The sequence below is a fragment of the Chinchilla lanigera genome, unplaced genomic scaffold (assembly GCF_000276665.1).
Source record: "Chinchilla lanigera isolate Chin_1 unplaced genomic scaffold, ChiLan1.0 scaffold00006, whole genome shotgun sequence".
NCBI lineage: Eukaryota > Metazoa > Chordata > Mammalia > Rodentia > Chinchillidae > Chinchilla > Chinchilla lanigera.
In genome coordinates, this window is record NW_004955407.1 from 5,102,655 (window position 1) to 5,129,461 (window position 26,807).

Below are 26,807 nucleotides of genomic sequence, written 5' to 3' on the forward strand. Positions count from 1 at the left end.
TGTAGTTTTTGGAGTTCCTTTTGTCATTAATTTCCAATTTCATTGCACTGTGGTCAGATAACATGCATGGGATAATTTCAATTCTTTTGCATTTCAAAAGGTATGCTCTATGGGCTAGAATGCAGTCTATTTAGAGAAAGACCCATGTGCAGCTGAGAAAAATGTGTGTTCTGATGTTGTGGGCTGGAACACTCTGCATACATCTTCTAAGTCCATTTTTTCACAGCTTTGGTTCAGATCTGTTATTTCTTTGCTGAATTTTTGTCCAGTTGACCTATCTCTTTGTGTCAATGGGGTGTTGAGGTCCCCTGTTGCAATAGTGTTATTAATTACATGGGTTTTTATGCCTGTCAAGATTTGTCTTGTATAATTTGGAGCTCCAATATTTGATGCATACATGATTATGATTGTTACCTCATCCTCTTGCAATTTTCTGCTGACTAGTATGTAGTGACTTTCTTTATCTCTTTTGATTGTTGTCGGTTTAAAGTTTAGATTGTCTGCAAACAGAATAGCAACACCTGCTTTTTTCTGAGTGCCTTTTGCATGGAGGATTGTTTTCCTTCCTTTGACTTTTAGTCTATGGACTTCCTTTTGAGTAAAATGTTTTTTCTGTGTACAGCATATCATTGGATTTTGTTTTTTAACTCACTCTGCAAGTCATTTCTTTTGATTGGAGAACTGAGGGCATTTACATTTATAGTTATAACCGATATGTGTTGATTTATCATTGTCATGTTATTTACTTGCGTTGGTGTCTTACTTTTTCTACCTGTTTACTTACTTCTTGACATTTCCTTTCTACTGTTGTTCTTGAAATTGTGGTCAGATTTTTCTCTGTCTAGAATATCTTTTAGTACTCTTTGTAATGCTGGCTTGGCACTCATGAAGTTCTTCAATTGTTCTTTGTCATAAAAATATTTTATTTCTCTGTTGAATTTGAAGGATAGTGTGGCAGGGTACATCAGTCTTAGTTGGAAGTGTTCTGTTTCAGGACCTGTAATACTTCACTCCATGCTCTTCTCAATTGGATGGTTTGTGCTGAGAAGTCTGCCGTGATTCTGATGGGCTTTCCTTTGTAGATAATCTATTTTTTCTCTCTAGCAGCTTTTAATGTTCTGTTCTTCTGCTGGAGATGTGGGAACTTGACTATTATAGGTCTGGGTGTAGTTTTATTTTGCTTGCAGTTGTTTGGAGTTCCATATGCCTCATTTTCCTGAATATCAGATTCTGTTTCCACTTTTGGGAAATTTTCTACTATTATTTCTGCAAATATTCTTTTTTTGTCGGTTTTGTTGCCTCCTGCTGTTTCTTTGACTCCTATAAGTCATACATTATTCCTCTTTGCCTCATCTTGCAGCTGTTGAATTGACTTTTCCTGGATCCTTGTTGATTTTATGAGATCCTTTCTTTCATGGTCTCTAGCTGCCATGCTGTCTTCAAAGTCTGAGATTCTATCTTCAGCTTCATTCTAGTGGTGTTGGCAGCTTTCAATGGCAGCTTTGTTTTCCTGGAAGTCTCTTTGAATCTGGTTCATGCATTCTAAGTCCTTTCTATATTTTTTATTTAACACTTCTGTCCATTGCCTTTGTTCTTCTATTTTCTTATATGTTTCTTCATCAGAATTTTTGAACAGTTCCTTCAATATTATTGTCATTGCATTTTTTGCCTGAGAGATTATTTTTGATCTCATTCTGTGGCCTTATGGAGTTGTTTCTTTACTTCCATTGCAATCCTTTCAGCTATTTCAGGCACGTGTTACCAAGTTCTCCTATGTCAATGTCTCCTGGACTTGTTCTGAGTGGGGTGGAGTTCTGGGATTGTATTTTAGTCCTTCATTTTGTCATGTTTGCTACCGGATGCAGAAAGCTCAGTTTCTCTCTTCAGTGGCTGCACAGCAAAGGCCGCTAGTGTCCATAGTTTTCCTGTTGGTCAGATTTGCCCCTCAGTGACCCCTGAGAAGCAGTACTTAATCTTGGGGTTTTATGGCAGTTGTTGATTTGTATCTAGTTCTCCTAGGTCTCAGATGCTGGCATTGGTGTTAGCTTATGGCAGACCATCTGATTCAGCATCCCCTAGCAGTTCAGGGCACATGCAGGGCCCAGACTCAGGTTGCACTGGTGTGACAATCCCAGTCTTGTGGACCTATGTCCCCAGGCAGTTCAGAATACAAGCAAAATGCAGGCACAAACTGCAGGGTCGACAGTTTGTGAACCACCTGATTCTGTGTCTCCACTCAGTTCAGGACACATATAGGAATCAGGTGCATGCTGGACATGCAGCAATCACACACTGCCCGTGACTGAGACCCCCTAGGGGGTCTGGTGCAAGTAAAGCATGGACTTGAACCACTTGACCAGCAACTCTTGGAGCACCTACTCACTTGGCACATGGCATGTGCAGAAAGGGGCCACACACACCCCCCAGTGAAAGCAGTGCCTGGGGCTTCTCAGTGAGGACCTCCTGTCCAGCTCTCTCCATGAGTTTCAGCTGGGAAGTGAATCACAGACGTGAACTGCTGGACCAGCAGCTCTTGGAGCACTTGCTCACTGGGCACAGGGCGCATGCAGGGCGGGGCCACACTCACCCGCCCACAGCTAGAGCAGTCCCTGGGGCTTCTGAGTGGGGACCTCCTCTCTGTTGCAGGTCCCCGGAGGGCAGAGACTCAGTCTGTAATGGCAGGGGGATACTGGTCACCCGCTCTGCCCCCATGAAGTATATGGGAAATACCTAGCTCTCTCTGTGAGTTTCAGCTGGGAACCGTGGTGGTGGGAGTAAAGCATGGACTCAAACCAAGAGACCAGCAGCTCTTGGAGCACTAGCTCACTCGGCACAGGACACACACCTACATTTTCAATTTGAACATTCATTGTATATTTTCCTCATCATGTGTATATACCTCAACTTTTGTTCAGAGATGGCATATAAATCTTATTTCACCTGACAATTATAACTCATTATATATAGTTGCTTTAATTTCTGAACTGAAAAAAAACATGATGCCTTACTTGGGACATTTGGAAATAAATGAAGGTAGAAGTCTCAATTTGGGATGAGGAAAAATAAAATATTAGGATTCATTTGCCAGCCAGTCTTCTGGTAAGTGATAGAAAGCTGAGCTAAGTGGATGTGTGTACCTAAACACTCGCTATACAGAACCCACATTTTTGTAACTGTGTAGAGCACCAGCATTAGCAAGAAATAATAAGACATACCTTTGTGAAGATGGCTAATTCAAGGCCTAAGACCACCAAGTGTACATTTTGTATTTATACTGTTTTAGAATAGACCAAGTGTTTTAATTCCCATCTATACATTGGACTCGTACAAAGGGCATATTCAAAACTACCAATATCCAAGTCCTACCTAAGGTTGATAAAATCAAAATTTCTCTGGTAAACATGATTAGTATTTTAAAAATATCTTCCCAGGTAATTCTAATGCAGTGCATGTGGAGTGAGAATCTATCTGTTCTTTACTACATCCTTCTGATATACAACTCCTGTAGAGGCTTTTGGATATCAGAATAGCCTTTCAGCCCCTCTAAAAGGCATTTTAAACAAGATTTGACAAACTGACTTGACACACAAAAAAATTTGTGTTGTTGTGTATTTTACTGCTGGATTTATAGACATTGCATTTGCCTTTAACTTTCTCCATATTCTAGAGAAAATATTTTAAAGCAGGAAGCAATAATAATAACACACAAAATGCCTAATGTCAAAAAATGTTAATCTTAGAATTTTATTTCCTTTTTTCTTCATTTGCCCTTATTCACGAAGGCTAATTGGAACTAGTAAAATCTGATTTTATGTCAAACTAAATGCTGAGGAGTAAAGGAGTAAAGCACGTGCGTGTGCGCACACACACACACACACACACACACACACACACACACACACTGACCTCCAGTTCCCTGTAGACATTTGGAAGTTGTCAGCAGTAGCATAATGACAGTCCTAATTATTAAGATTACTCTTGTGTGTAGAGTGCTTTAGAATAAGATGCCGACAGGCATACAATATGTTAACTGCACCGTGGTCTTTTCTTTTTAAAAAATGCCATTGTTAAGAATATTCCACTGGCTTCTATCAAAACACCTCTCATTACTCTAATAATCTACACTCTTACACATGCCAATGAAGTTACCAATACATTCTCATTTTTAGAAGGAATCAAACACCCCAAAGATAGATTTATTATTTAGTTTGTCCAGAGAGATTTAATTATAAAATGTATTACCATGTCAATTTCTCATTTTCTCATATGTCCTGATTAAAATTTTTTTTTCAAGTTTTAGTAGTGCATGTTTGCAGTACACAGTGGCTACATTCCTTGTGGGGAGTTGGTACAGGTACATAACACACCTTAATTCTATTTTGTGAAACAGGTACTTTTAGGTCCCAGTGAAGGCTAGGCCTTGACCTACCAGAAGTGACTTTATCTTCTGTGTTTTAGTGTGGAGGTGTAAATACATAGTTATCCCGGACAGTTCCAGGGAAAGAGCTGGTTTATGCTGCCTCAGGAAGAAGTATGAGGAGGAATGGCTGGCAGTTATGTGGAAGCAAATGTGGAATCAATACATAATAGAATGAACAAGCAGATCTTCCTAAGCACACATTGTCCTGTTTGGTATATGTAATCTGAGGATTCATCAGCTTTGAAAATAATGAAGTCACGATCAGGAGGTTGTATACTACTGATGCCTTCTCAGCATCCCACACCCTTTGGAGTCTGAAGCAGTCTCTCTCACACTCAGGGGACCACCGTCCAGGACCAGTGCACTCAAGTCTCTATGCTACAAGCTGCCTTCTCTACCAGGCCAGGAGAGCTAATTAAATATATGGGTTTTAAAACGCTTACCCTGCCAATTCCCAGACAGCCTTCTGCTGGGGCTAGATAACCAGGAATAAAATACAAACTCCAATCTTTATCTCAGGGTACAGAGGCAGTGAAAAAATAAAGGCTATATAAATATAAACAGTAAATATTAACAAACATGGCTATTTATTGTATAAACAAACTAAATTGCTTTCCTATTTTTTTCTGTCATCACATTTTCCCCTGTGTGTTAATCAGTGCTCTGTCTATAGGAAAGGCATTTTTAGAAAAAAAAGATATATCATTGCTATCTAGTGGTTTTATATAATGCCAAGTAGTTTTGATCTTGTATGCAAAAAGTAATTATTTTACATAAAAGACATTGAATAATTTATGTAATACTTAATAATGCAGTAAACGGGGAAGAATTCCGGAAACACTCATGACATTCTAAATTATTTTCATGCCATACTAAAAGTTGCCAGCCTGGGAAATTAAAAGGAAGAAACATTTTTTAATTCAGAGATTAAACAACACACAAACAGCTGCCTCTATTTTGAATGACAAACTTTAGATTTTGACCCAAGAATTAATCTCAACCATATCTCTTTTTTGAAAAAGTAAACTAGCAGGTAGGATTTATAGTTGTGCCATTTATGCTGTTTATTGTCCCCTCTGTGTTCAGAAGTGGCTGACAAGCAGATATTCTGAGAGTGATAAATGTCTACAGCTCAGTGGCATGATACTGCAGGTGTGCCAGGAGCACACAACTGCAGAAATACAGTAATTTCTACCCAGCCTCAAAGCAATAACAATGTGTTACAGGTCTCTCACATTGTTCCTTGATTTTAACACCATTTTGGTCTGTTTGTCTCAGGTTTGCGAATACCATTGGGTCTCTCTGTCTTCACTGTGTGCTCAGCTCAGGCCTAAAACCAATTCACTATTAAGATGATAAAGCTATAAACACAAAGCAAATGCAAAAGCATTTTCCTGCACCCTCTGATTTCCATCCCTGTGGCTGGTTGAAGCCCATCATCCTATTTCATTCAAACCTTCTAGAGAACAGAGCCTAACCTGACTTCTGAGTTTCTGAATTCTGCCAAAAATTCACATTAGGGCAACTTAATGGAATTTACTTTCTTATGGGAAAATGCTTCCCTCTCAGGATGTCACAACTGCCAAAAAAGAGTGATTCACTTAAGGTTGTAGGACCAAAGGGAATATTATACCTCCAGAATCTGGCTTCAGGTCTTGTACGTTCACACACCTCTGGGAGTCAGATGAAATTTTCAAGGAACTGTCCCCAGAGCATCTCACTGTTTTCTGTGAAGATGAAATAAATTACGTAAGTAAATTTTATGGCTTAAGATTGGCATCATGAGCAGAGAACAGAGAGTGGCTTTGCTTTCTGTTTCCCACCACACTTCTCTTTAATAATTATATCGAAGGACTGTAATACCCTGATTTAGAGAGTATTACTATTCATTTACAAATGGCTGAGAAAATGGAAATGAAGTTTAAAGAAGGTTGAATCATATCACGATGAACATCAGAAAGAGCTTTTATCCAACTCTATCTGATTCCCCAAACCATTCTGTTTCTCACAGAGTATGACATCGTCTTCATCGTCTTTACTCTGAGCAACATTTCTTAGGAACAAGGAAACACCCTCCAGTGGCCCTAAACTCAGGCTACATCTGTACCTTGAATTCAACTTTCTCATTTCAATCTGGATGGGAAACAGAAACCACATTCCAATTTCAGAGAAGCATGTAAGAATTTGAAATAAAATTGGTCTTTGTTTTTAGGTTCTTTTGTTTTCTCAATTAAAAAATAAATGTGAATTTTTAGGAAAAAAGAAAAAAATCACTGTTATCCAAAATTATCCTGCCCTTTAAAGAACTTTACTGTTTTGCTATGTGACTTTTGTCTATGCCTTCCATAAATGTATAGTACATTTAAATCAAACATAATAAATATAAATATATAAATTATAAGTATATAAATAAATTTCAAATACAAATAATTACAGTAAATTTATAGTATTTATAAAATTATTTATATATTTTTTATTAAATCAATACCATACTAAACACATTTTTTACCCTTTTTCTTTTAAATACTGTTTAGAAATCTTTAAACATATAATGTTACAGAATCCACTGTTTTTCTGAATATATAGAGCATAACATGGATATAATCTACTAACTCATTTCTCATTGAATTCTGTACTAAGTATATGTGAAGTATTTATCATCTTATTTAATTCTATAAATTTTACAGTCATTTCATTGAATCATGGATATTTGCAATAGCACCACAACACAGACATTTAAACATTTTTCTACTCTAAATATGACAAAACATAATCTATAATACACAGCATTCTGCATATAGAGTATCTTATTCAAAAAAGATCTTCAAAAAAAAATCTTTGTTGCTAACATTTTTATTGCTGTTCCAGGTGCTCTTAGGATGATTAATACAAATTTACAAATGATCTTCTCAAGAATGTACTTTTATCATCAGCTTAAAAGAGAATGTTTCCCTAAACCACCATGTTCATCTATTTTAACATTTTATTAAGTAAGACACAAAATTTCTATCTTGATATTTCATTTAAGTATTTGTCTCTGATTATAAATGTTAAATAGTTAAATAAATCTATCAGGCTTTCTTTTTATTCCTCCATTGATAACCTATTCTGTTGATTGTCTATTTTTCTGTAGAAGCTATTATATTTTTCTTATTGATCTTAAGATTTTCATATACTCTACTTTGTTCACTGTTTTTAATTTATGTTGAAAATATATGTCACATGTTGGGGTTTTACACTAATTCATCACATTTCTTACTTCAAGGTAACATGTACATTAAAAATACCTGTTTCCTACTTTGAAAAATGTCAGATCCACTGAAAGTTTGAAAGAGCACCACAGAAATACCTGTACTGTTCATGGACAGTCAACAGTTTGTAATACCTACTATGTGTCTATCTATTTGTAAGCACATGTATAAGCACACACATACACACCCACACATTTGCCTTTTGACAAAATGCCCAAAGTGGGTTTAGCATAGAGTATTTAGCCTGAGTCTTCTTAGAAGGAAAATATTACCCCTGTGAAACAACATTACTCCCCACCTAAGAAAATCAACAAAGGCAGTGTTGTCCAGTATGTAGTCCTCCTGTCCTCAAAATATCTTTTTGGGGTCCAGCAAGTCATAGCTCTTGACTCTGTGGTTCCCTCGATTTAAAAGTTATAGATCATCCTTGATCCCTTATAATATTGACTGCTTGCAGGGTCCAAAGCAGTCAATCTATACAGAATCCCATTTGTTAGCTGCATCTAACTGTTCCTTTTCATTATTAGGTACAGGAAGGCATAACTGATGAGAAAAAAGCACAGGTGGTAGACAGGCTCCCCAGTGCACTACATCATGAAGTCAATGGGGTTAATACACACTCAACTTCATTGCTCAGAAGTTCCCCCAGAATAAGTAAACTACAAAGATTAGCTTGAACCAAAAATCAAAACAAGGGTATATACTTTGTGCATGTGCATGTGAATGTGCATGGGTGTGTGCCTCTGCGTGTGTGTGTCCTTTGAGACAGTGTCTCACTATACAGTTAGGTAAGATTTGAACTCACTGTATGGGTAAGGCTGGCCTTGATCTCATGACTTTCCTGACTCAGATTCTGCAACATTGGGATTTGAGGCATATGCCATCATGCCAAACACAGGAATACTACTTTTACACACTAAATTGTACCAAAGTGAGCAGTCCACCCTATCACGGCTGTGTGAGAAATGACAACCATGTGCTTTCATTCACATTTACAGCCATATATATTTGACAAATTCATAGCTGCAAAAGATTCAAATACCCAAGGTGTTCCTAGCATATGTAAATGATTTCCAATAACTGCATATTTTTACAAGACAAGAATGAAGAAAAGTAATGTGTGTCCCCAAAGAAAGAAAGATCAAGTTTGATACAGTTGGAAGAGTATGATGAGCCACGCCTTCTCTGGCAAAGGAGGAGTCCCAAAGAATGACCCAGTGTCACCCACTTAAGAGAATTAAGAACACACTTCCCTTCTTCAGAAGATGGAAGAGGCTGCCACAACAGTAATATGAACTGTTTCTTTTAAATTTTGCTCAAAATGAGCTCTTAAAATGTTTCTAAAACCAACGCACGGGTCATGAATTTTATACACTCATAGCTACCAATATACCACTTATGATTTCTTCTCTTCCCTTAATACTTATAAAACTATTACCTTTTAGAAGAAAAATAAGTATATGTCAATTTGTTAATTATGACATATTTCACACAAACTTGTAATTCATTTCAAATTTATTTTAAATTATATTACCCTTTGCTTTGTTTTATTTTTCTAACTTTGTGGTCAAATAGAAGTATAACACAAGCAATGTCATTAAGCTTACTTTCTAGCCAGCACCTCAATAAAGTTAAAAAGAGACCTGTGAGATTGATTTTAACATCTTACTCAGTCCAATCTTTACAAAATATTGTCATTTTCACATTTAACAATATAAAATAAATGACTGATGAAGTACTTTATAATATTTTTACATATTCTGTCTTTAGAATCTAGAATGTGTTTCACATTTACAAAATATCTCAATTCAAGCTCAAGTTTTCATGGCAGTACTTAATTTTTTTTTAGACTTGATAAACTTACCAGTGAAAGAAGAGATTCACAAAATTGTTCCAAACAAACTAAAAAATGTTACAATAACTAAATTAATGAATACTTTAAAATTGTCTGAATTCAATAAATAAACTTTTCTGGAAAATCTCTTTCAGTTTGATGTTTTCAAATACTGTATGTTTACCACTATGATACACATAAACCAAGTTTATAAGAAATTAATCATACAGAAAGGGAGAGAAAGAGAAATATATGGTATATTTCATGTCACAAGTAGACATTAGAGAATGTCTGAAATTATAAGACTAAGATGACCTAATTTGCCTCAAAATTAGTAAAAGAAAGCTGTTCATTCAGGTCTCTCCACAAACAACTGTAACTTTAAAATACATTCTTTCCCTGCTACCTGGATTCAAACCCAGAACTTATGCACTGTAGCTATTGTAAAGCTCTATCACTCTTTTCAAATTATTTTTATTTCCTTCTATTCATTTTATTATTTCATTTTCAGACAGAGTCTTGCTAAATTGCTGAGTGACCTGGGCTGGATTGAAATTTGCGACCCTCTGCCTTAGCTTTCCAGAGATCTAGGATTATAGCCAGTGCCTCCGTGCCCACCTTTAAAAAGTATTTTAACCTGACCACAATCTTTGATATTTTCCTTCTTACTGTTATTAAAGAGAAAATTATTTAAATGAAGGTGAAATGTTATTTTTATATTAATTTTAAAATGACAAACACAATATTTAATTTAAGGAAAAGTACTGATCATTCTTAATTTGAGATATCATTTTTCCAAACTACACCAATAAGCATGTGTAATTCTGAGTAGTTAATATTTCTTCCTTTCTTTCCTTTATCTTTCTTTCTTTCTTTCTTTCTTTCTTTCTTAATTTTTCTTTGATTTCTTAAAGAATCACCTTAATTTTGAGAGATTACTATTTCATTCAACTGCTATTCGTGTTGCTCCATTTCTTTGAACATAATAGTATTTAGTATATAAAGTCTTTATGGCCCAGAGTTATCTTGTATCCTCAAAGTTGTGGATTAATCACCAGAAGCATAAAATAAAATACTTCTGTTATAAAACTCATGGTGACATTGATCTCCTGTCTTTGGATCCAGGAAGGAAAATAGACCTATTAGACAATAAGTTCAAATTTGTATTTCTCACGTCATAATAATAAGAATGAGGATTAAAGTCAAGAATAGCATGACTACACTTGTAAGAAATAATTTATATTTTGAAAATACAAGTTTTAAAGATATCTAAAGTCAGTGATCTCATTGGCAAATATTTTTAAGATTTGCTGAAACTTCGTAGGTCAGATGGTCACAAAAGACAGACTGCTTTGAAGGGCTTTCATGGTAGAAAGGCTTCTTGTGTGGGTAAATAGTTTACATGGCAACAAATCACAAAAATCCAGAAGGTTCTGTAACAGGGATCTCTATAAGTGTCAGACTCCCACAAGAGCTAAGGAACAGGGTAAGTCTTTGAGGAACAGATCTTCTGTAGCTATGGGAATGAATCACTAAAAGAAGATCTTACCATTTTTGGAAAGATGTTAATGGTGTGTCATCTTCGAGGTATTTGAAGCTTGGCAATTAGATTAAAGTCATTGCCCTGGTGAAGTTTTCATGGTTACAGACACAGACCCTCTTTTTGAGCTCAGAGAGCCAGGTTTTCCTTTAAAAAAAAAATAAAGCCTCATATTTTCAGCCATTTTGTAACACAATTTGAAATTTTTCCATGGAAGACATTAGACCTTTCTGATTTATTGCCCTATTCTAGATAGAATATATCAACTACTGTTGAGTGAAAGGACTCTTGTGACATACAAGGGTCCTAATTCAGGAACAGACAATGGCCCTAGGATAGCTAAAAATATGTCACTCTAATATCTTTGCTGCGGAAGTTAGATACTATCATTGCTTTTATAACTGTTCGTGCAATAAAAAATAATTTGAGTTTTTATTATTTCATTTTACAAGTGACCAATAAAGTGAATAATATATATCCTCATGGGCAATACCGACATGACCACAAACTTGACTAGAAATGTAACAAAAATAGAAATATGAGAAAATAGCCTGAAGAAAATGAAATAAAGACTAAATATCTTGCTTCGTAAACTATATTCAGCATGCAGAAGGGATTGCGTGTGTGTGTTGCAATGTGTCCCCAATAATTTTTGTCACTGCATACATAGCTCAATAAGTGAATTTGTTTCTACTTGCCTCCTTTTCTCTATATTTTGGTATTGAGATAATTAAGAAAAAATATTTTCTGTTCAGTGCAAAGTTTTCATTTGTGCCTGGCCAACTAGACACATTTCTTCAGTGTCAATAGAAATCTCACCGGTAACAGAAGCAGCTAATTTAGCAAGGAATATTATCTCTCTCAGCCCACCCAGATTCCAGGAAAGCAATTGGATAGTTAGCTAATTTCTGCAAGAAGCTGCTCCCATTTTCTCAGAAAATGTGAGGAAGCCTGGATTGGAAGAGGAGATGGAACAGGGGAGGAAAGACAAGCAAAAATGGAAATGGAGTTGGTAACTGCTGAGGCATGGCTAATCATAAAGGACACTTCATGCATATTATGGACCCATTGTGATAATAAAACTGGAATCAAATTGCCTACCCAAACCACTTGAGACACACTGCATCTTTAATTTTTAAAGTTATGAAGACACTTGACACAGAAGGGGATCAATTATCATGAGTTTTCGTGCAAATACTTACTTAAGCAATGCAGTGGGTCAGAGTCAGTAGGAAAATTGCAGGCTTGCAGTCACATAATGGCAACTAATTATAGTATTCCAGGGCCCCTTCCAATGGTCTCAGTTGGCAGTAATGGTCGTGGCTGATTTATTTCATTCACTTTGAGGGGTCTGAAGCTATAATAAATTTATGTATTTGCAAAAGAAAACTGGTTTTGATCATGAAACCACAAAGACATTAAAACAAAAGGGAATCCTCCAATTAGCTTTTTAGGTATTCATATCCTTGAGATGAATAGTTTGGCAACATTTTAGAATAGAATAGTAATATCCAATAGGAGCTGGAAGAAACTCCATGTAGAGAGAGAACTTAGATCCCCAATAGGACCCACCTAGTAGAGTGTTTTGCTTCATAAAAATAAATTTCTTTCTGTTAATAGCAATATTGAGGACTTGCTAACTGACTGGCATGTTTTTTCATTATCAAAAATAATTTGAATTTTATTATTAATACTGATACATTATGTATGATTAATCAACTGACTTAATGTAAAAGCTTCTATCATTTTGTTCCACACCCACAGCATCTTGAGAGACACATATTTTTCCATAATATAAAGTCAGAGGAAAAAAATTAAAAATTTGTCTAATAGACAAAGAAACTGAACTTTTTGAGTTCAAGAAAACAAAACATTAGAAACCAAATGAGGATTGTCACATTTCTGTTGAGCAGTGAAAGTAAGCAAACCTCCACTGATTACCTATATTTTCTTGAACAAAACTGACAGCTCTTCCACCATATTGCCTGTGTAAAAACTACCTAAGTAGACAGGATGTAGGAAGACTATTTCCATTACTGTTTCTATTTCTTATCTCAGCATTTTGCCCTTTAAGAAGTGAATTCAACACTACTGAAAGAATTTATTTCCCTTTCTGTTTTACTGAAGTACTGCTTGATTATATTTAAAAATTAACCCGTTACACAGAAAAATAAATCTATTGCATGGTATTTTCCATAATTCCTTCCAAAGAATAGCATCTCTAGAGGTAGTAAAGCTTTGCTTATGAAAGATGCTCTCAGTCCTTAAAGAAAGCGTGTGTGTTACAGCTTATGTGACTACCCATGTCACACCTGCACAGAGGGTACACGCATCGTACTGAACTCTGTCAGATATAGTGACTTTGATTTCAATAGTAGAAAAAGAATATTTTCAATACAAAGATGACACCATGAAGTTGATCAAATTTCAGTCTGCTCTTTGCCTGCTTGAATGAAGTAGAATTTTTTATCAGTCCACGAAACCCCCCACAAAATATGCATAATTATATTCAGCACACAGTATGTCATATGTTATGCATTCATATGCATGTATAATCCCCTTTCCTTTTTCTCCCATTTCTGCAGTTTCTATTTGTTTCTAAAGTAAAAACATATTAGGGCTGAAAATAATATTTTCACAGTATCAGGTAATTAATACCTGACACAATAGTGAGTAAATTATCACACTCTGGCTTTCTTGATTCCACAAAGAGTTCTAGAGGGTAGATTTGAAATGTTAGAATTCTCTATTGCTATCTCAGCCAATATTGCTAATAGAAGTAGTTTTATTTCTTTTATCTGTGTTGTGGTCCAGTTGGGGGTAGAAAGCTGCTAGCAATGAGATGGGAACTAACAGCATTACATGCTACAAAAGGCAATTGCCTGAGCAATTTTCCTAGGCCAAAGCCAAAGCAAAGCAAATGAAATACCCCCGTTACCTCTGTCAGCCACATGAGCTGGAGCTGTACAATCATCTCCACAGGGCAAATTCCACAACAGAAACGGAATTCTGTGGCCAATTGTATGGCGGCATGAGTCTGCCTCAAGTGCAAGATTTAAATGTTGGGTACTGTATAAATTTTTTCCTTCTAGAAATTAAGAAAAATAATGAACTTTCTTAATACAGGTGTATTTGCTTGACTTCACTGAAGGAAAACACCTTTAATTAGAGAACAATGTACAACATTGTTTGGAAATACTGGTATAATGTTAGTTCTGGTATTTTAATAACAAAATCAATGGAACAAGTTTCAAAATTCCTACCTTAAAATCCATATTTGTTATGTCTTTTAGGTAAATATGAGCAAAATATTCCCTGAGATCTGACCACTGAAAGTTGAGTACCTTTCTCACACTTTTAGAAGGTTATATATTTCAAAAAATATCCCTTCATAGCCAAGGAGATAAAAATGAAAAGTTTAACTACTAACTATAAATCACATTTACAGCAACTTTTCTTCCCATATACCATTCCAGAAAACAAAAAATGTATTCGTTAAATCCTAAAGATTCAAAGTACATAAAACTAATGTACATTAAATAACTACCTGCATTTAATGTTATGTATTTCCATTTTGAAATAATTGTTTTATTGCTTAAATTTCAAATTCAGAGCCATGTAATCATGATTACCATGTATTTTTATATAAAACTGGCATTTTTGTATTTGCAAATCATTCAGGTTTACTTTCTTCATTTAAATTTTCCATTAAATTTAAAAACGAAGACTAGAATTGAGAAATGCATGAGATTAAAAGATCACTTATTCCCTATTTCCAGCTTACAGTTGGAAAAGAATTGCAGCAATTATAAAAGTTAACTTCCCCTCACTTCACTAATACATCGCAGAGCTGACACTAAGATGCTTAGATTTTCCATCTTGAAATATTTTTACTCTGTGACTCTTTATGGGATAAAAATTAAAACTAATAATTACATGATTGATAACAGGATACCTAGGAAAGACTGAATAAAGGAAGTATGATATAAAGGAAAACTGACTTAAAACATTTTGATTAGGTTCCCAAAAGGATATAGATGACACACATCTGGGACAATTGGAAGAGGTTTTAATGAATGACCTACTTACCAGGGCATGTACAGAGTATAAAGAACTTGCCAAAATTATTACCTGAGTCCAGGACTGCAAACACCTGAACTACTGTTATTTCTATTGAATACACTGATATGTGTTCTTCTTAGAATATAAGTCAGGTGATAGAATAGAGAAGGTAAAAAATGTGAATATTGTTAAAGAGAAGGTAGTAAGACAGACTGTACAGAGGGAGGAATAGCAGTAGGTGTTGGACCCTAATGAAGTGGAAATTTTGCAGTGGAAAAGAAAGACCAGGATCAACTCAATATACAGAATGGCCAAGCAGAATTTCCAACAAAGGAGCATGTTAATGGTCAGTAGATAGAAAATTACAAAGAGAAAACATCAGAGACAGGAAGAATCCTGTTAAAGTCAATTGCAGGATCCATGCTGAAGTCAATTCCAGTAATCAGCACCACCTGTGGGATGGTGGGGGATGAAGAACCTGACCAAATACTGAAGGTGACCAGGCATTCATAGATATAGAGTTCTTGGTAAGCTCATTTAGTGGAGTTCTTACTGAAAATGGACTTTTACAGAAATAGACATATGGGCATTGGGAAAGGTTCAAGGAGCCTAGTTGAAGCAAAGAATTTTCTGTCATTATAAGTGAAGATTGAGGATAAAGTGTAGACTAGCAAAGAAATGATTTAGTGAACTAAATGAGGGAAAAAAAGTCAAGAATTAGGAGCAAAAAGTGTAAGAATTAGGAGAAATAAGGGCTGAAAATGAATTAGATATTTAATACATCATGATGTCAAATTTCTGGAAAAAGAAAAAGTCAACAGAGAAGAGGAGGGAAAATTGAAACAAAGGAAAAGGAAGCAGAGGATGTGATACACACAAACAGATCAGAAACAAGGGAAAAATTTTATACAAAGCTTTGCAACTAGATTTGAACTAGAAAGAAAGTTCCATATGTGAACATTAGATATGCAAATTTCCAAATTACCATGGTAGATGAAAGGTATTCACTTAAAATCTTTCATACTTTCCGAGGTTGTCATGGGAGAATTTTGCAGCATTTCCACTGGTGCTCATTTATGCAACTTTTCAACTTTTCTGTATCTCATGCTGCCTTGACCTAGGCCCAGCTTCACACTTTTCCTGAGAAGTTACCGTGGGCCCCACTGACACATGCCATGTACAATCTAAACTTTCTCTGATCCACTATTTTTATTGTGATATTATCCCCTCTTGCTTTTGGTTACTTAAGATTTGATTTTTTTTCTACAGAAACCTTCAAGCAAGATGCAAACCGCGCAAAAGACATATACTAAGCAGATGAAAATCGCCTCCCAGTGTCATCAGGAGAGAGCAGAGTCTACTCTCCTCCGGGGGAAGTCTGCATGTGTTTCTCTGCTTCAGCCACACCTATAAATCTTTATCTTCCAACAGTATGCATCATTCTCAGCTTCTAGATCTCCTTACCAATCAAAATAATTAATAAACAAGCAATATATTTTGTTTATAATTTAGGACTATACTAATATCTCTCTAGAGTTCATATATCCTTTGAGATCTCTTTGCCCACACTAACCTCAGTTTCTGAATGTAGAAAAAGTAAATGTTTCTACCTGTTTGTTAAAATGAGATAACCTATGATGATCCTGATGTATAAATAATAAGAGTTCTTCACATGTGAACTATTATTATTGCTCTCCAAATGACTCTGTCTGAAAGGCTGATAATTTTTTGTTGAAGATGGTAAATGAAACAATCTATGAGATTAGGACTGTTCTATTACAAATGAAGATGAAAGGATAATTCTGCTCCATTACAATCTCAGTGTCAATGAGTTAGGACAATCCCTAATGACAAGTTAGCCCCTTTCTCAGAAACAGAATATTTATCTCCATAAATCAAACTGGCCAGTCCCAAATAAAGTTGCATTTTTAATAGTGACCTTAGTTTTCCATAATTTGTGCCTAATAAGTCATATTTTGAGGGACATTTCTACAGATTGAAAATCTTTGAGACATAACTTTGCAAAAGAATCATGAAGTACAGTCTCTTACTCTATTTACAAAAAATCCACATATTAAGGGAACACCAAACATAGCAAGGATTGAAACTGTCTGGACTTTCCCCTTGGCTTGACACATCCAAAGAGTGAGAACTGGGACCTCATGTGAGCTACTCAATGAAGAAACAGCAGCAATGAACTATCCAGTGAATTTTGTGATTTGCAAGGATATAGCAGTTTTATTCTGATGGAAATCTATTCACATGGGAGGCAACAGATGGAGAAGAATCCCAGCACAAGTACCCACCATATCATTGGAAAGAGTCTGAGATTGGGTGGCATTCCTGGAAATGGGAGAGTGTTACATTTGGGGTTTAAAACAGTTGTGGGATGACTTCACTTCAGGGTTCCCAGTGTTACCCACCCACAGTGACTGAGAGAGACAGCCACAGAAGACAGCTGCCGAAAGAGAGCTGAAATCCCCTAAAGGGGTTAAGCTCTGGTGGAAAGGACATAGGCCCTGACCATCTTAGCCAGATGCCAGGCCTGGCTTGAGTTGCTCTGAGTTTGAAAATCTGGCACAATGATATACAGAATACAGGAAATATATTTAATTTTAAAAGAAATTCACAGATTAAAAATAAAAGGATGAAAAATAATATTTTATGCAACAAGAACCTGGAAAAAAAATGGATTTCAACCAAAATTGATTCAGAAGAATTCAAAAGGTTAAGGGAACAACTCAAAAGGAAATGTTAATAATTACAAACATATACACATCATGCACCAGTGTGCCCAATTTCATAAAAGAGATACTAATCACAATTGAAAATGAGATAAACACCAGAAAAATTATAATGGTGGACTTTACTACCTCATTGTCACAAATAGCTCAACTGGATCAGAAAATCAACATGAAATGTCAACACTGAAACAAACTTTCAAACAAGTGGATTTAATAGATATCTACCAAAGAACAACAGAATACATATTCTTCTAGCAGTACGTGGGACTTTCTCCAAAACAGACCACATGGCACCCAATTAACCATGTTTAAGTAAATGCAAAAGAATCAAAATTATTCCATGAATGTTATCTGATCATAGTACAATGAAACTAAATATCAATGGCAAAAGAAAGTGCAGAAATTATGCAAATACATGGAAATTTAAAACACCCTCTTAAGTCATCAATTGCTCAAGAAAAAAATCAAAAAGGAAATTCTTAGAATAAAATGGTAATGCCAATACAACATACTGGAATCTGTGGACACAATGAAAGTAGTACCAAGAGGGAAGTTTATAGCTGCAAATACCCACATCAGAAAACTAAAGTAAGCAAAAACAAATAATGTAAGAATGTATCTCAAAATTATAGAAAAACAAGAACAATTCAAATCCAAAATAGTATAAGCAAGGAAAATATAACGATCAGAGCAAAAATTAATGAAATTGAGACTATCAAAATAATATAAAGAATCAATGAATCAAAGAGCTGTTTCTCGGGGCTGGGGATTTAGCTCAGCGGCAAAGTGCCTGCCTGGCAAGCGCAAGGTCGTGAGTTCAGTTCCCGGTACCGGAGAAAAAACAAAAAAAAAAAAAAAAAAAAAAAAAAAAAAAAACAAAGAGCTGTTTCTCTAAAAGAATAAATAAAATTCACCAAATCCTAGACAAATCTCACAAAAAAGGAAAGAAAAGAATCAAATCAATGCATTTAAAGATGAAAACAGAAAAATTATAGTGGATTTTCCTGCAATCCATACCTTTGGTAACTATTTGAGAACATATGCTCTAAAAAATGACCAGTTTAGAAGAAATTAATAGGTTTCTAGACATATGAATTACCAAAGCTGAACCAAGGAGATATAAAAATTCTGATTAACTCAATATTTTGCAATGAAAGTGAAGAAGTAGTAAAAACTATGAACTAAGCAAAGCTCAGGTCCAGACATATTCACTGCCAAATTCTACAAGAACTTTAGATAAGACCTAAGGACAATACTCAGATCCATTAATGAAATTGGAAAATAAGAGATATTCTCAAAGTCATTCTTGGCTCTCCTCTCAACCTGATAACAAAACCAGAAAAGGACCCAACCAAGATAGAGAACTACAGGCCAATTTCTTTAATGACCAGAGATGTAAAAATTCTCATAAAATACAGGCAAATAGAATATAGCAAATCATCAAAAAAGATGATACTCCATGTTCAAGTAGATTTCATCCCAGGAATGCAAGGATAGTTGGACATATGCAAATCAATAAATGAAATACAACACATAAACAGAAACAAGGACAAAATCACACAATCATTTCAATAGAGCAGAAAAAGCCTTTGATAAAATCTAATAGCCATTCAAGCTAAAAATCCTTAAGAAAGCTCTATCTCATAAAAGCTCATGTCCATGTCTGATATACCAATAGCCAATATTATATTAAATGGGGAGAAGCTGTAAGGTTTCCCTTTAAAATCAGGAACAAGACAAAGGAATCCACTATCACCATTTCCATTCAATACAGTTCTTGAAATACTATTGAAAGTAATAAGATAGGGTAAAGAAATAAAAATGTCATATATAGGAAAGGAAGAAATTAAATTATTAATCACTGGTGACAAGATTCTCTACTTAAAAGACCCAAAAATTCCACCAAAAGTCTCCTGAAATTAATAATCACATATAGTCATGTTCCAGGGTACAAAATCAACACACAAAAATCAGTAGGATTTCTGTGAACAAGAGTCTACACAGATTTCTATACAGACTTACCAAGAGTGTATACACATTCCTATACAGAGACTCAACCAAGACAGAGATTGCAAGAATGATATTTTTCACAATAACATGAAGAAAAGTTAAATACCTAGGAATTAACCTAACCAAAGAAGTGAAAGATCCCTATACTGAAAACTACAGTACCCTGAAAAAAGGGGATCAAAGAGGATATCAGAAATGGAAAGACACCCTCTGCTCCTGGATAGGCAGAACAAATAGAATCAGAATAGCCATACTTCCAAAACTGATACACACATTTAACACAATCCTAAATAAATACCACTGGAACTGTACCTATGTCTCCACCCCTGGATTCACATCTATCACAACCAATGCTTGTCCCTGTAACTCACTGTCTCATGGATCCTTCATCTATTGTATGTTCCTGACCAGGACTGTGCCCTTGTTTCTTTCTGACTAAGGCTCACCAGGTGTAATTCAGTCACTGCCCTCTGCTTGACTCTCTGGTTTGGTTGTTCCTTAGTGACCTGATCTGAGAAAGATTCCTGTTGTGAATATCTCGCTTGCTGGGCTCCATCTACAAATGGTAAGAAAGTTAAAACATGTGGATGGGAAGCTGCTGCACTAGGTCTCTTCCCCCAGGAAGTTAGGTCTTTTTTCAAAATGTGGTATTCACTGGACTTAGGCTAGTGATACCAGTGCTGGAATTAAGAGATTGCTGTCTCTTTCTGAAACACCCCTGATACTGCTGTTCATCACACCAGCTTCTCCTTCTAGTTGCCTTCCTGCATGGAAGTGCTTGTTCACTCCCACTGCAGAGCATCTTCTGACTTTCTAGCAGTGCCTCCGCCTCTAGCTCACCATGATCTTACAGTTTTGATGGTACATTTTAAAGAGCAAAAGTTCAAATGTCTATGAATTCCAATTAATCAATTTTTATGTGTCCTGGGCTGGGGATTTAGCTCAGCAGCAAAAGCGCCTGCCTGGCAAGCGCAAGGTCGTGAGTTCAGTTCCCAGTACTGGAGGAAAAAATAAAAAAATAAAAATAAATAAATTTTTATGTGTCCTCTGTTTCCTAAGGTATCTCTGCTTATCTGAAAGTTTAGTTTTTGCTCTAAAAGTTTGTACTGTTAGGATTATACTTAGTTCTTGACCCATTTCAAGTTAATATTTGAAAATTATATAAAATAAGACCAAATTTTAATAGTTTCCCTAATGATTTTGAGTCGTTCTGACACTATTTATCAAAAATATTATTTTTTTCTCCATTTAATTACCTTAAAAACTTTGGGAAAATCAAGTGGCCCATGCATAGTTCCAGTTTAGAACTTGTCTTTTCATGGTTCTATATATATTCCCACAGAACATAAGCCTTATTTTTTAACATTATTTCAGTTATTTTAAAGCCTTTGTATTTTTATATGAATTATCACACAAATTGTCCATTTCTATAAAGAAAAGCAAAATAGAACTTTAAATGTGTTTCAGGTGAATCTGCAAATCTGGGGAGAATTGACATGTAAACAATACTGAATCTCTAAAATGTTTTATATTTCTATTTATTTCTTTTTTACCTTACCTCAGAAATTTTTTTGCTAAATAACCTTTAAGTGTTTCATATTTTTATAATACTTAAAATACTACTGTTTTAAAATTTTATTTTATAATATTTATTACATTTCATTCTTTTAATACTTTGACATATCTACTATGTATGTCACTTATTTATTCTGGGACTACAAGAATGGTTAAAATCTTATCTCTGTATTTTTAGAGTTTGCAGTGTAGTGGAGGAGACAGATACTGATAAAAGTTACACAGTAAATGCAATAAAAAAGAAGCACCTATTTCTTTAAGCTATTTATTCAAGCAATTTGATCTTGTAAAATGTTATGGTTTGTGTCTGGATGTCCCCCAAAGCCTCATGCAGTCATGGAGCAGGCTTCTAGAGTTTGTGTTGATTCATGGTCCAGTGCTGGGATTATGGGTGTGAGGGCTACACCCACCTGGGGTGAATAGTTTGAGTACAACATAAGGGAGGGAAAGAGACTGCTTGCCACTGCTCCCTTTTGCTCTATTGCTTTTGCTGTTTTCTGCCGCCATGAACAGTTGCCCTCTGCCATGTGCCACTCTGCCTTGGAGCCAGCCAAGTATGGACTGAAACCTCCACAAACTGTGAGCTTAATAAACCTTTGCTTCCCTAATATTGGGGTTAGATATTTCATCTCAGGAACAAGAGAAAAGTAACTAAGATGTGAGGAGAACAGAGAAAGATTTCCTGAGAAAAGTGCTAGGGAGTCTGAAGGATAAGTAGGAATCCGTCTCCGAGAGGGGAGGGGAAGAAATAGCAGTGGTTAGGTCTATAATGGGGAAATCATTTCTGTTTTTATTGAGTGGTTTTAGGAAGGAGCATCATCATGATTAAACTTTCAGAGCATCGGTGTGGTTGGTATGTAGTGATTACACTGCAGCGGCCCCACAGTGCAATTAATAACAATGTAAAGAAAGTTGCAATGGTCACGGAATGTGGTGGTAAGGTGGAGTGGTGAGTAAGATGTACATTCAGGAGATAATCTTGAAAAATAGAAAAAATTGAGACTTGGCAGCAGAATGGGTACAGCATGTAAGAGAAGGGAAAGAGTTGATGGTGGTATTAATGCACCGAGTATATGACAATGGTATTTTCAGTAAGAGAGGTAAAATAAATAATGGAAAAGTGTGTTTGGATTCAGAAGAGAAGTGTAGGTAGCCGATAAATATTTATTTCCAAAGATGACATAGCTGTCAAATGAAACTTCTGATGAGAATGAAATGAAGTTAGAATTTACCAAATGGAAGGAAGAGAGGAGCACTTCCCATTATTATTCCTTTCTCTAATTCAAACACATCTGTGCTTTCAATTCATCAAAATTTTCTACCTATCTTATATATTTCTTTGAAGTTTCCAATTTTGTCCATTTTTTCTGATTCCTTACTTTTGTGTTACATTTGTAATTTTATTCTCATGATGTTACCTTTGTAAAGATATCCATCTTTTGCTACATTTATTAAGATCTATAAATGAATAAAAAACAAAAATGAATACACACTTCTTTGTCAAAATACTAATAATCTCTCATATGACATCATGAAATTGACAACTAATACATTTGTTAAACAGCTTTCAGGGTGGTGTATTTACTTTGTGGGAGAAGTAAAATGTGAGAGTTTATGTTAATCTTCAAAACTGGGGAAGAAAAAATGACAAACACACAGAAGAGACAGAGCATATTTATAAAATATTAAAAAGCATTCAGTATATATAAGATTATCATGGAAAACTAGCTTTACACTTGTTACTATTAGAATAGCTATCCATATTTCCTATCTCTGTTTTTGCAAAATAACATCACATTTTCATGTAGCTCAATACCAAATAGTAAGTATTTTACTAATAAAAGTGGAAAGTAAAAGTGGCTTGATAAATATAAATTATCCATTTTGCTTCTAAACGTCATGTATTACTTTATTTATTCATAATGCAATCCTTAATCTGGGATCTGAGCCAGTAAATTGATTTCATTTTCATTGCTTATAACAGCTTTTTGGATAAGAACCATTGTTATAACTTAGTAAAATTGGGTAACTGTTTCCTGACAACCTACAGGAAAAAATATGATTTCCTATAATAAAACACTGAGCTACATCCAAGTCAAAGAAATATGCTGAATTCATAAACAGAAAATTAAATGTTCTAATGTAAGATGAATATAGATATTATGGCTTCTGGAATTGTTCTTGAGCTTCTATTACTTATGCAAAATGTCCAACAAAGATGAATGGCCTATTGTTAAACTCACTGAACAAAAAGCTTTGATTTCTAACAGTGATTTTAATCAGGAGTCATTGTATGACTTAGAATGCAATACTGAAAAATTCCATGCTTCTGTTTAATCAGTGAACTGGGGAAAAATATTTTTTCTCTGTTTTTTTTTTTTAATTCTTAAAGTTATAAAGAAAAATAACACCAAAATACCACACTAATATAAATTTTAAAATCATATAATGTAAAATTACTTAAATCCATGCACTAGTTAGAAAATAAACTCTAAATTAAGTGCATATGAACTTAAATACTCTTAGGTGCTGTATGTAAAAAATACATGTTTACCAATGCAGCTCTTTCCACTGCTAAGCTGACCATTGTGAACAGAGGAAGATAGTATTTTTAGTGTAAAGGTAAACCGTAAATATCATATTCAACACTGATTTAATGATTACAAGTTGAAAAGTAATCTAGTCTTAAAATACTAGAAAAAGTACCTTGTTTCATCTTCAACTAGAAACCTCACATATGGGGAAAGACTCTTTGGAGTTGTGCTCCATTCTTCATGATGGCGGGGAACGTTTATGTCCGGCTCAGTGCTAAAACCTGTACAGCTAGCTTCTTAGGCCCTTCTACATATGGATGCTCACTAGGTGTCTGAGGAAGAAATGATGTAAGTGATACAGTTTGCGTCTCGATGCCCCTTCAAAGCCTCATGTGGTCATAGGTAGAGATTTTCAGAAGTGGCTGGATCCCGGATGTATGATGTTGAGATTAAGTGTGCAATGCTGGGATTAAGGGTGTGTGATTATTACATTAGCCCACTGGTTGCTTTGGCATAGGTTCTGGGTGTGGACATTGGGAAGGTCCATCTTGGGTGTGAGTGGCACCAACCCAAAGTGGGTAGTTTGAAAGGAATATGAAAGGCAGGCTACTTTAACTGCTTTGGCTTTCTGCTTGCTCCCTTCGCCAGTCCTGCCCTGACAAGGACTGTTCCTCCTGTGTGAAGCCTCTCTGCCTACCCACCCTGCCTGGAGCCAGCTGTGAACGGAACCACTACAGACTTTGAATTACAGTAAACCTTCCCTCGTTTAACTTGAAATGTTGGGTATTTTGTCTCAGCAATAAGAAAAGTAACTAAGACATCAAGCGCTCATTTATACATTGGATTTTTTAAAGTAAAAAATCATTGCCTTTGATTTAAGTGTAAAATAAAATGTAAGGAGTTTTGAAATTTTCCAGAGATGAAAGACATTCACTAGATATAATAAAATACTAACTTGAGAGGACATCAGTGTTGACATATGTGGTGTATCTGAATGAAGTCATTTTTGAGAAATGCATTCTCCAAAAATAGGATAATGACTGAAATACTGTTTTGGAACAATTTTGCAAATATCCAAGCTCTAGATCCATGTGGTATCCTGCTTACCACCCACCCTACAAATACTACAGAGCTCAGTGACCATATAGGATCCCTCTCACCACCCACCAAAACCTGCATAGCTCTGTGTCCATGTGACCTCTCTCCCACTGCTCCCCAAGAGCAGATATAAGCAGCTGCATGGCTTATTACAGAAGAAAAAGAAGAGAGATTAAGGCAGCTCCTTCACAAACCAGCAGAAGACTGGGCACCTTACCAGTCTTCTGCTCTCCCACCCAATATGACATGGTGTCCACTTCTAAGACAGAATAAAATCACTGGCTAATCATACCCACAGGAGTGCAGCTGATATCTAGCTGAGATCTACCTCCAAAGAGAAGAAAAAGCAGTCTTGTTAGTTTTTCCAGACCTTCTACCTCCTAGACTCATTAGGAAGCAAAAGAAAATATTCACTGAAAGGGGATCAGCTCAACCACTGTTTGACAAAACATAGCAGTCACAACCAAAGAGGACTGGAGCTTAGCATCCTTCAAAAGCTTTAAGGCTAGTGTAGGTGAACAGGTACATGAACACCAAAATACAGCCAAAGCTGATGACACCCACTAACAAAAGAAATTTCCACAGTAGTGACACTTTTCTACCTTAACTGATTTTTAACCCTCAGCATAAAAATGATAAAACTGAGAAAACAGGGTAACAAGATGACTCCAAAAAATTCAAATCAACAAAAGTTCATTTTCTGAGCCAAACTGGACAAAGTTTCAGACAAAGAACTCAAAAAATAAATGGTTAAAATACTTGAAGAGCTCAAAGGTGAAACACATAAACAAAAGGGTAAATTATACCATGAGCCTGAAAATGATGTAAAAATAGTTAGAGGTTTAAGTTAATAAAATATTCAACAAATTTAATGAAGACACAAGCAAAAAGTTGACTGAAATAAAGAAAACAATTCAAGATATACATGACCACTTTGTGAAGAATTAGAGATTATGAAAAGAAATCAAGCATAAACTCTGAATATGAGTAATTCAATTGAATGTATAAGAAGCAGGAACAGAGTCTGAGGATAGATTGTCATGCCATAAGATAAGGTTGATGTGAAAACTGAGTATTCACTGTTAACCTAAAAATCAAGACACCATGAAACCATTTCCAACAAGTACTAGATAGTAGAAGAAAAACCAACCTAACAATTACAGAAACTAAGCAAAAGATAGAAGATGACACCAAAAGTATAAAAAACTGTTCATTAAAATCATAATTGAAAATTTTCCAAATCTAGAAGAAAAATTCAATATCCAGGTAATGAGGTTTACAGAACCCCAAATAGCCACAAACAGAAACAAGCCTCTCCATGAACAATGTAGTCTGAATCTCAAAATCTCACCAGAAACAGAAAATACTAAAAGCTGTTAGAGAAATATGTCAAGTAACTTATAAAGGAAAATCTACAGAATTATAACAGATTTTGCAATACAAAACTTAAAGAACCAGAGAGCTTGAATGAAGTTTTTAAAACTTTAAAATAATTGCCAATCCAGGTTAATATCCTGCAAAATTATCCTTCAAAATTGATGGAGAAATAAAGACAAGGACTTTTTGCAGAAGAAATTGCACCAAGAATAAACAACATCAAATTAAAAATCTTCTACACAGCAAAGAAAACAACCAAGAGTACAAGGAGATGACCTACAGAAAGGGGAAAAATTTGTTAGAGAAGTAATACCTTAAATATATAAAGAACTAGGGGCTGGGGATTTAGCTCAGCGGCAAAG

The 26,807-nt window shown here is 35.3% G+C and overlaps 1 protein-coding gene across 6 annotated transcripts in view; it reads right to left on the minus strand.

Moving 5' to 3' along the window:
- LOC102020636 (mucin-5AC) overlaps positions 1-26,807 on the minus strand; it is a 126,845-nt gene that overhangs the window by 38,166 nt on the left and 61,872 nt on the right. For 5 of the 6 annotated variants that reach the window (XM_005375522.2, XM_005375525.1, XM_005375519.1 and 2 more), the window contains one exon: positions 6,054-6,147. The gene's annotated coding sequence lies outside the window, so the exon portion shown is untranslated. Of the gene's footprint in view, positions 1-2,587; positions 2,671-6,053; positions 6,148-26,807 lie in introns of all 6 variants that reach the window. The other variant, XM_005375524.1, reaches the window with a different exon arrangement.